The following is a 10659-nucleotide window of genomic DNA, read 5'->3' as shown; positions in this document are numbered from 1 at the left end:
AGTGTGATTCAGAACCACTAGTGCGCATAGGTCCCAGGATTCTGGAGAAACAAATTATGTGTGAACCTACTTTTGGTCGCCGACTACCATAGGGCTACATTTTCTAATGTCACCTCACTGTCTTGTGTATTAGACCTCTAGGTCAAAGGCGCGAATGCAACCTGTTTCAGCACGGTCACCGCCGATATGCCACTTGGCGTTCTCCCTAAGCATCTCAATTCTGGATTCAGACTGATTTCAATTAGCTATCTCTGTCATAATTGTGTACATGACTGCCGCTCCTATTGGAGTACTTATCTTGGCTCTGATCATGCCTTTGTTTGGGCTAGTCTTATCTTGGGTTTCAGTAGTGAACAAATTCATCTCAAACGGATCTATGTTAGCGGGTTGGCTGGAAATTCTGTTGCAACTAAATATCAAACCCGGCTAGGTTTAAGGCCACCTATCAACCTAACGAAAATTATAGGTGAACATTGTGTGCAATTGCATGATGCCATGAAAATGGCAAGTAAAGTCGCTAGTGGTTTGGCGAAACATCCCACTTGTTATCACTGTGTTTCTACAGTCTCCTTACAACTCATTGAGACAGGTCTAATCTGGGTGACCATAGGTTTGACCTCAAACAAAGACTTACGTAGTGAAATTATGCAAAGCTTGTGTAAGGATTCAGAGGCCTGGTGGTCTAAGCGTGCCACTGAGTTGGAAGCAGCAACCGCTTCTGGTAACTTCCGGAAGCTCCCTCAACTCACCGAGTTACTGTCAGCAAGAAGTGCGGTGGGAGTAAAACAATCTGTGAAGATGACGGGATGCCAATCACTAAAATTTACTGACGTCTTGTTCAGAATTTTCCGAAGAGCAGTTCAACTGGTCTGCTGCCCTGAAGATATCGATCAGACTTTCCTGTCATCCTTAACCGGTGTCTACTGATCCATCAAAGGGGGCGGAATTCCGCAAGGAACTCCAACTCTTGAAGCGCCACAAATCACCAGGCCCAGATGAGTTAGTTTTAGCCCTTTTTAAAGATGGCAGCAGCCTTCTGGCTAAGGAACTGACTGAGTTGTTTACAAACGTCTGGCAATTAGAGAGCGTTCCGACATCCTGGAATGAGTCGACAGTCGTTCGCTGGAAAAGGCTCACGCCACCTATGCAACAACTATTGGGGGATAAGTCCATTTCCGATTGCGTCCAAATTATTGGCTTCCGTCATAAATCGTAGATTGTTCAAATCCCGAAAAAGAGTGACTCGCGAGGAGCAGGCTAGTTTTTGATTTGGTTGAGCATGTATTGACCTTATCTCCGGTATTTGTCAAATGTTAGGACATCGCCATACTTATTGCAGGCCAATAAACGTTGTTTCTTGATATCTAGGCCGCCTTTGATTCGTTGGATGGGATTGTTCCCTGGGATTATCCATTGAAAAATAGTTTGAATGAGAAAATTATTAGCATCTTAAAGGCCCTATATACAAACACCTCAAGCGTAATGGGGGCGTACGACCACCTCTCCATTGTTCAATTTAAGCAGTGGGGTATGGTAAGGCTGCCTAATCTCACCATTCCTCTTCAACTTCACTATCGATGACGTTCTGGAAACTTCTCTGATGGATGTAGGTAATGGTGTTATGGATCTGTTACCTGGAGGAATATTTTTCGACCTTGAATATTCAGGTGATGTCTTACTGTGCGGTTATACTCAAACAACCCATTCCTCATTTAATCAGTGTCCGTAGGAATGTCATGTGCCTCACACCATCTAAATTCAGAATACTGTTAAGAGACTGGCAGGATCTTGTACCTGCAGTGGTCAGTTGGGAGTAGTCAAGGAGTTCGCATATCAGGGTAGCTGTATAATTGCTGGTGATGGCGTTAGTGATAAGATCAGTTCGCATAAAGTGAAAGCCAGAGAAGCTTATGTCAATCTGGACCTTACTTAGCTCATTCGTGATAGTAGTCAGATTTACAATGCATCGGCTGGAGTAGTTTTGCTCTATGCTTGTGAAACCTGACCTCCGAGTTGAGGATGTCAAAGGACTCTGTGTTTGGTCATCGTTGTCTCCGAAGAATTGCTGATATCCAGTGGCAAAACCGTTTTAGTAATGCAGAGGTCAGGTATCGTGCGTTCGGGAACAGAGACGATAATTCAATTGGTGTCACCATCATGAAATATCGATGTCGGTGGCTTGGACATGTTCTACGAATGTGGTCTCAGAGAATTCCACGTCGTGCATTATTTGCCGACGCCGAGACTGGTTGGAAAAAGCAGAGAGGTGGTCATTGTATGACATGGTGTCGTGTTATGGGGGAAAACTGTACAGAACAAGCTTCTGTTGGTCCCTCAAGACTCCCTGGTTGGGATCCCAGAGATGGTGCAAAAACAGTGGCTTAGGACGTTATCAGATATAGCTCAGAATAGGAGCCAGTGGCGAACATGCTGTAACATTTTTTACTTTCTTCATTAAAAAAATGAATGTGACTTCTTTACCTGGAAAAAATCCTTTCTGGTTTTATTTTTCCTAACTAAACTGTTTCATTATTGTTATTATTATTATTAATTTCGCTTTCATACACTAAATTCTATTCATCGTTGTTCTTTTTTATTATATTCACTTGCCCTTCTCTATCTCTTCACAATCTCATTTTTATTAAGTGGCGCATATGTATTTGGTGCACCCTTGTACCGCTGCTTATGTATTCAAATAAAAATAATAAAGTTTTACTAACTAATAATTGGTTTGTAAATTTTGGGTGCATCATTTTGACTGCAATACATTACCTTCACTTTTCTCCATAGTGAATTTATTATCTTCGTATGTTAGCCCAGCCATAGCTACTAAAATATGTTGTAAACGGATACAGGAATTTCTACCACGTTCGTTACATTCAATAACCCAGCTATTAAAAGGCTAGCTAGAGAAAATCAGTCAAACTCTGCTCTGGTAATAGAGGGATCTTCATATAAAAGAGTTATAATCTAGAGTTGACGAGACTGATGCCTCTCTTGAAAACAAGTAATATGGGTACATTGAATGTCAACATAATGTGAAAGACCAGGAGGATCATTCATACAGCTTCAACATCGAGAAGATACAAACTGGCTGTACATGGCATAAGTGAAATCCAATGGACAATTTAGATAGAAAAGAGTGACTTCAATAGACTGTTATTATATTCTGGTTATCAAGAAAAAATGTCAAACACGCACGCGGATTTGCACTGGCACTATCCAAAGAGACACGAATGCGCTTACAGGATGGGAATCTCGAGGCTCCTAGACCAAAAAGAATCCTATAAATCAAAGAAAGAATGGTTTTTAACGGGTGTAATCTGGTGCCAAACACTCACTAATGATTGGAGGCAGGATGATAAAGACTAGTTTTATGATAGACTACAGTCCATAGTAGAGAAATGTCAGGAAAAGTACTTGGAATTCCTGATAATAGACATAGATGTAACATGGAAGACGTAAGGACATAGAAAGGGTTTGATGCAGCTTCAGATCACCACCTGTTAGTGGTCAAGCTAAACCGAAATGGAAGAAACATTGGATAGATAGTACTACAAACATTTAGCACAGCCTTCCTTTGAGATTTTAGTAGGTTTAGCGAGTTTGATGTAGTTCTCAGAAACAAGTTCTAGATCTTATAAGATCTACAAGAAAAAAGGGAAGACACGATGAAGAACAGCTGGAATGGGAAAACAGAAGCAATAAATTTAGCATTCCAGGAAGTCCTGGACCAGAAGAAGAATCAGAATAAAGAATGGATCCCTATGGATGACCTGAAAAATTGTTAAGGAAGGAAGAATGGGAAACCGTCATCAACAACAGCCGAAAAAGAGCAATGAAAGCTAAGGCACAGACTATGAGAAAGTGTTTGACAGCATGGATAGAAGAATTTTATGGAACGTCCTTCGACACTGGTGTACCTGAGAAGGTCGTCAACATCATACGGAATTCATACTACAAAATACACTGTAAAGTTCAAGGAGAACAGCTGACAGATGCATTCCAAGTGAAGACGAGTGTCGGACAAGACTACCTACTCTCGCCCTTTCTCTGGTGGTGGACTGGATTATGAAGACATCCACATCTGAGGGGAAGCATGGAGTACAGTCGACTGCTTGGATGCAGCTCGACTATGTGGGCTTCGCAGATGATCTAACTCCTCTATTCCATACACACTAGCAAGTGCAATAAAGACGGCTAGTGTAGCAGCAGCCTCTATTACAGTAGGCCTCAACATACACAAGGGAAAGAAAACAAGATTCTTAAATACAACGTAGAGGGTGTCAACCAGATCGCACTTGATGGAGAAGCTCCGAAAGAGTTGGAAGCCATAACATACCTGGACAACATCATTGGAGATGTGAAGGCACGAATTAAGTTCATACAATCGAGGATTATCTGTAACTTAAAAGAAACATTACCCAAAATCGAAGCTAGAATTTTTAACACTAACGTTAAGATAATTCCATCATGTGGATCTAAAATCTGAAGAACTACCATCACCATCTTCAAAAATGTGCAGGTAGTTATAAGCAGCTGTCCCCGTAAGATAATCCAGATCCATTGACCAGACACCATCAGCAGTAACCTACTTTAGCAGAGAACAAATTAGCTGCCAGCTTAGGAGGAAATCAGGAAAAGATGCTGTAGGTGGATAGTACGCTTCACAAAATATCAATTCTCATCACAAGGCAAGCCCTAAACTATAATCTTCAAGGGAGAAGTGAAAGAGGCCTATCCAAAAACATTTGTCAATGGGAATTACAGGCACATATCAAGACCGTGAAATAGGCTTAACAACTAGTGGAAAAGAGAGCCAAAGACAGAGCTGGTTTGAGATTCCTAGTTGCCGGCCTATGTCCAAAGAGGGGCAACAGTTTTAAGTATTTGTAATTACATCATATTGATTACCATTTCTTAATCTCGAGTTGTTGTATTTCTATGATGATAAATGACTAAGGGAAGTAACTGTCTGTTAATCGACCATAGGGCTTAAAAAAAACTAAGATTTTAGTGAATCCTTAAATAAGTCAATAAATCCGTCAGAATACTCTGATATAATAGATTTAACATAATGAAGGAATTTGTTTAATTACGTGTATATCATGTATTTGAACCGATAAGTCTGGTTTCATAGTAAATTCCTGTTCAATTATTGTTTATTATACTACCTAACGATAAAAAGAGCAAACTTTATCAGGAAAGAATTGCACGTTAATGACTATACTATTACAGGACAGTAATCAAATAACTAATACATATTCACTTTCCTTTTTCTGCAATAGGAAGATCTAAATGTCTCCCTTTAAGTGAAAAGGGAAAAAAAGTTTTCTTTCATCGTCATTATTTTTCACCTTTAAAAAAAATTTTGTTCATTGTAATTGCATAAAAATTCGGCTGTTGTAGTGATTTTTCAACCTGTTGAAGATGTGTTTCATGTTAATTTCTCAATCACACCAGTACTTATTTAACGAAGAAATTCTTGCATTTTATCAAACAAATGGTGAATATTGTCTAGTTGAAGAAGTTTTCAGTTGCTGAGCTAAATAAGTTTCACAATTCACTTCTGTTTTGTCACAACAGAATTTTAATGTTAAATAAACAGACTGGGCAGGTTAAACAAACAACCTAAGCTTAATTAGTTAATTATCGGAGGGTCAATCAGGTAATTTCAAGGTTAATTGTTTAAGTTATGTCAGTCTTTAAAAGAACAAAATAAATGCAAATAATATCAATTTCTAGTATTTTTTTATTATTTTCTGTGGTACAAGCTGCATTGATTGAAATTTGAAGTACACTACTCAAATTCTGAATTATTTCGGTTATTTCATACTTTGAATAAACAATAATCAGAATAATAGACAATCAACTCAGAGTTTTCATAGGATTCAATTAAAAACAATGTTTGGTTTTCTCAATCTAACTTATAATAATTGGAAGTATTCAGGGTTGATGTGCTATAGCGTTTTTACGGCTGGATGTAACAATCCATGAAGTGAAATAAATACGCTTCAAGATATATTAAAATGTATTTTAAGTGCAAAATAATACGTTGATAAGTGGACAAGAGCAATTCCTATTAATTTAGAAATGGGCTATATTTTTCTTTGTATAAACTAAACGGTTTAAACAGGGAAAGTTATTTCTGAATTTGAAAACGTGAATCGATCAACGGAAGCGACTTCAATGAACAACAACAGTATACTGCATTCTCGGTAGTAAAAGTAACAAGTTCGTAGGTCTGATCATTTCTACACAGATTCGTTATTTAGACTCCCAACAAATGAGTTTTTTCCTCTGAACCATGTGTTACTCAATCCTCTTTCATTTTCAACGATTTTCACCAGAATATACTTGATATTGGTATCAAGAGTTTATCTTAATTCTAATTATCAATGTACGGTATAAATTGTGATTACACCCGTCATATTAGATTTATATACACTGATAAATCACATAATGTGAAATATTGTTATAGTTTATCTCATACTTAGAAACTCAACGATCCATTAACAATGCAACGTATCCCTCATCCCATCATCTAAAGTTGTTTGTTAGTGGTCATCATGGTCCTACTTGATTACGTTCACAAATAATGACTTTTGATTGGAACTTCAAAAGAAGTACCTCAGAAGACTATTAAGGAATGATTTAAGATTCTGTCATAAATTTTGCAAGAGAAAAAAAAACCTCAGTTGCTTTTATCAGTAAACCTGTTTGTTATCAACTGATTTGATATAACATACCATCATATATCAAGTAACCATTTATCTGTGAACATTTCGAGAGAACTCTAAACTTATGTTATTGATTATGAATCATATTAATTTTGGTGAATTTCTCTTAGTATTTTCTACACTTTTACTTTACATTTAAAACTAAGAAATACTTTAAATTTCATTTGCAATTCATTAAAACATGTTATCAGCATAAAATTCTAAGACTTAGACGACATATCTTATTAAATATTTCAATTACACTTCATAGTTATCATTCTTAAGAAAACTAAACATTCCTTCACTTAATTTACATACCTACAAATATTGGCATCTTATATTTTTGGTATGTGACAAAAATGTCAATAAATTAACATGTTTTCACCGTACAGAAAAGAAAGATGAGAAAGAACTCAGGTTGATTGTTACTAACCTTGAATCAAGTTACATCGATTCATCCCTGATTTATAACCAAAGTCACATTTGTCTAGTCCTTAGTGCTGATCGGAATCTGTCTACTAAATTTTAATGTGGTCATAAGTCTAACTAAATCGATAACTCATGTGCTATATTTTTATTTTAAATGGTCGTCTGGAGACACGTTCTTACTGATGAGTTCCAACGAACATATTGTTCAGATTATTATCCGATCTTTAAGCATTCGCATCCCAACAAACATCACTAAATTCTCATGACTAACATTCAAATGAATTAATGTCAAGTGTAAACTATTTAATATATTCAACTAGATATGAGAATGGATTACATAGAAGCATTGGAAAATTGATAAATTGGTCGTTTGGAATAACACAACTCCACATACCAACAACATTACTTCACTCTGTCAACCAACAATTAACATTTCATAATTCATCTAATCGACGTATTATTGATGTTATGTTTGTGGTACAGAATTCATTTCCTGTATGATTGCATTCTGTCCGACTAAAGTCCATGAACACAACATAATCTAATCTTGTTATTGTAAATGTATTTCGGAAGAAATAAATACATTAGAAGTGCTTATAGCATTTCGGTATTATGGGAAATTTGAATAATACATTGAGAAGACAAATATTTTCAAAATTATATATAGAACTGTGTATACTATTGAAGATTGATAAATTGGCTGTGACTGCTATTTTAGGAATATTTCTAGCTGATGCTATTTTGTCATGCGTCGAACTTAAGGCATGTAAAATTCGATAGAACAACTGAATGTATTAAATTTTGAATTCAAATTAGCTGCGTAATCAGGTACAAAGGAATCATCGAGTAGTATAAACACCACAAATATTTCAAGAATAAACCATAATGGTGCAAGTTCTGCAACTTTATAAGGTGGGACAATAGTTTTTCTGGTAATCATCTTATTATTCAATTCATATCTGCATTTGACTGATTATTAAAAAATATCAATTACATTCTACAAGTATTTGCAAACTTATTTATCACTTTAGTTCAATTCCTAATAAATCATATGGAGGTACGTTTGTGTGAAAAATGGGATTTATTCTTGCATACATGATAAACATAGATTACAGCCAAGTACTGAAATGACCTTCCCTACTTTCAACTCAATTATCATCTATGAAAAAGAAAGTCTACTTAGAGAGTCTAACTCAGATAAAAGACCTCCTTTAGTTAACTCCAGTTTCATATACTCTTTTCGGAGTAGCTCATACATTGGTAAAACAAATAGGGTATTATTTAGAAGAATCTCAAAGTCACCCATTAGCGCCATAATTTGGTCAGCTTCAAAAATCCTTGACTAAAACGCGAATAGTCTATGGCATCAGACAATTCGTATTCATTTATAAATATTGTAAATATTGCTTGAAATAAGTAGGTTGCGAATATCATATCAAAATTAAATTTGATAGTGAGTGAAGAGACACTGATGTAAAACCTTATATTAATTATTAGGCAAGTAAACTAGATGCTCAGCTTCGCTGTCCGAAATAGATGTATAAGATAATATAACTGGGGAAATAAGAACAATGAATTGTTGCAGAATTTGAAAAGTTATAGTATTTGTTGAAAGTAGAGACAAAGGGTCAGATGGTAAACCGACTAAATTTAAAACCCTTGATGATGTAATCTTCCCTTTTGATGCTCGTATTCATTCATACACACTTTTTTGATAGTCACCTTTTTGGTGGTTCCCCTTTTCAAACACACTTATAAAATAGACATCGATTCACTTACAACAGAATTTAGTAAATTATTGACTAATGAAACAGCTGTATTACAGATATGAATGGAAATCGATTAGAATCTATTTTCTTTAAAATAACTGAAACATCAATATATCTAAGTCATTTTTTGTCTGTTTACTATTTAAGTTATGAACGTACCGTTCAGGGTCCATAGGGAATTTTCTTTCAGGTTTATGATGTTCCAGTGACTGAAGTAGTTTTGTCTCTAATTTCTCTGATCTACTTTTATCTACCATGTTAATATAATCCATAAACTGTTATTTTATGTTAACTAATTGTCTATTAAAATATCATCCTAAATATTTTTCACATGTTTTGGTCTTGCAAACAAGAATTTCCAGTCACAATTATATTAAGAATAATGATAATAATAATAGAGACAATAAATTGTTTGAAAGCATGGATTTATCTGTAAAGACATCATCTTGTTGTGAATCATTTGGTTCAATATCTGTATACTAGTCTGGATGAAAGAAAAGATGTAGTCTACATGAAGTTAACGTTCATACACATGGTATACTTTTTATATATTTATAAATAATAATAATAATAATAAGTCCCAAGGTCAATAGATTTATTTCACGATAATTGGTTGGTAGATACAAATTGTGTAAAGGATTAATTGAAATGTGATTTTCTATTCAATTTCAAGGTTTGTTTACTTTTGAAACTATGTACATTTATCACCTGATATTATGTTTATTACTGTATTTGTAAACATATCTGATAGACAATTGAACAATTAGACAAAAACACTTTATAGATTAAAGTTGTTTTGAATATGATAGTAAAAAATATGTACATAAATTTTCTAGACAAATGTATATTCTGCATTTGATTTAAAGCCTAATACACTATAACATTAGTATAACTGACAATATGAAAGAAGTAGATAGAGACAATATTCAACTTATTAGTAGTAAAAGGAAACAAATAGTTTGTAAGGAAATAATTTTAATCATTAGTCAATAACAGTAAGATGACTTTTATTACATTCAAGTGAGCTTTATAAATAAATGACTTTATCCATTTATGGTTCTTTATAAGATTGATGATGATTAATTGTTTTAACCATTAAAAGTTAACTTAATGTAACATAATAGAATCGTTTTGTATTCTACTGATGTCCAATTAACTTCTACTGTAATGGTAAACTACCTTAGATGTTACGTAGTGTATTTAGTTAGTCAATTCTATGGATGAATATAGAAAATAATTAGGAAGTTCGCTAAATTCATTAGATCAGTATGGTCGTCGTCGTCGGTGTAAACATGAAATAAAATTACATAAATAGGGAATTCAATATTCTTGATATCAAAGAACAATAAAATAACAGATGTTTGTATTATTCAAATAATGAATTATCACACCCTAGAAATTAATGTCACAGATTTTGTAAACACAAGGAAATACAATGATGTCACACGTTAAAAATTCAATTATTGACAATATCATACTTCATTATTTATTGTATTTTCAATCAAATATTATTTACCACGAGTAGATAATGACTGATTGATATGATTGTTGTCAGTTGGTTGTTGACTATACTTCGTTCTCTGTCTTTTCAAACAACCAACTGTCATCTTAAAAAAATATCAGCTCAATCATCCAAGAATATTGCGAGATAAATAAATGTGTGGGAAATATTATCTCTTGTAATTTTAAGATAAATAAAGTTGTGTGTAATGTTTTAATACACAAAGTTTCCATCCAAAGTT

Source organism: Schistosoma mansoni, chromosome 1 (assembly GCF_000237925.1).
Source record: "Schistosoma mansoni strain Puerto Rico chromosome 1, complete genome".
NCBI lineage: Eukaryota > Metazoa > Platyhelminthes > Trematoda > Strigeidida > Schistosomatidae > Schistosoma > Schistosoma mansoni.
Note: the sequence above shows the minus strand (reverse complement) of the source record.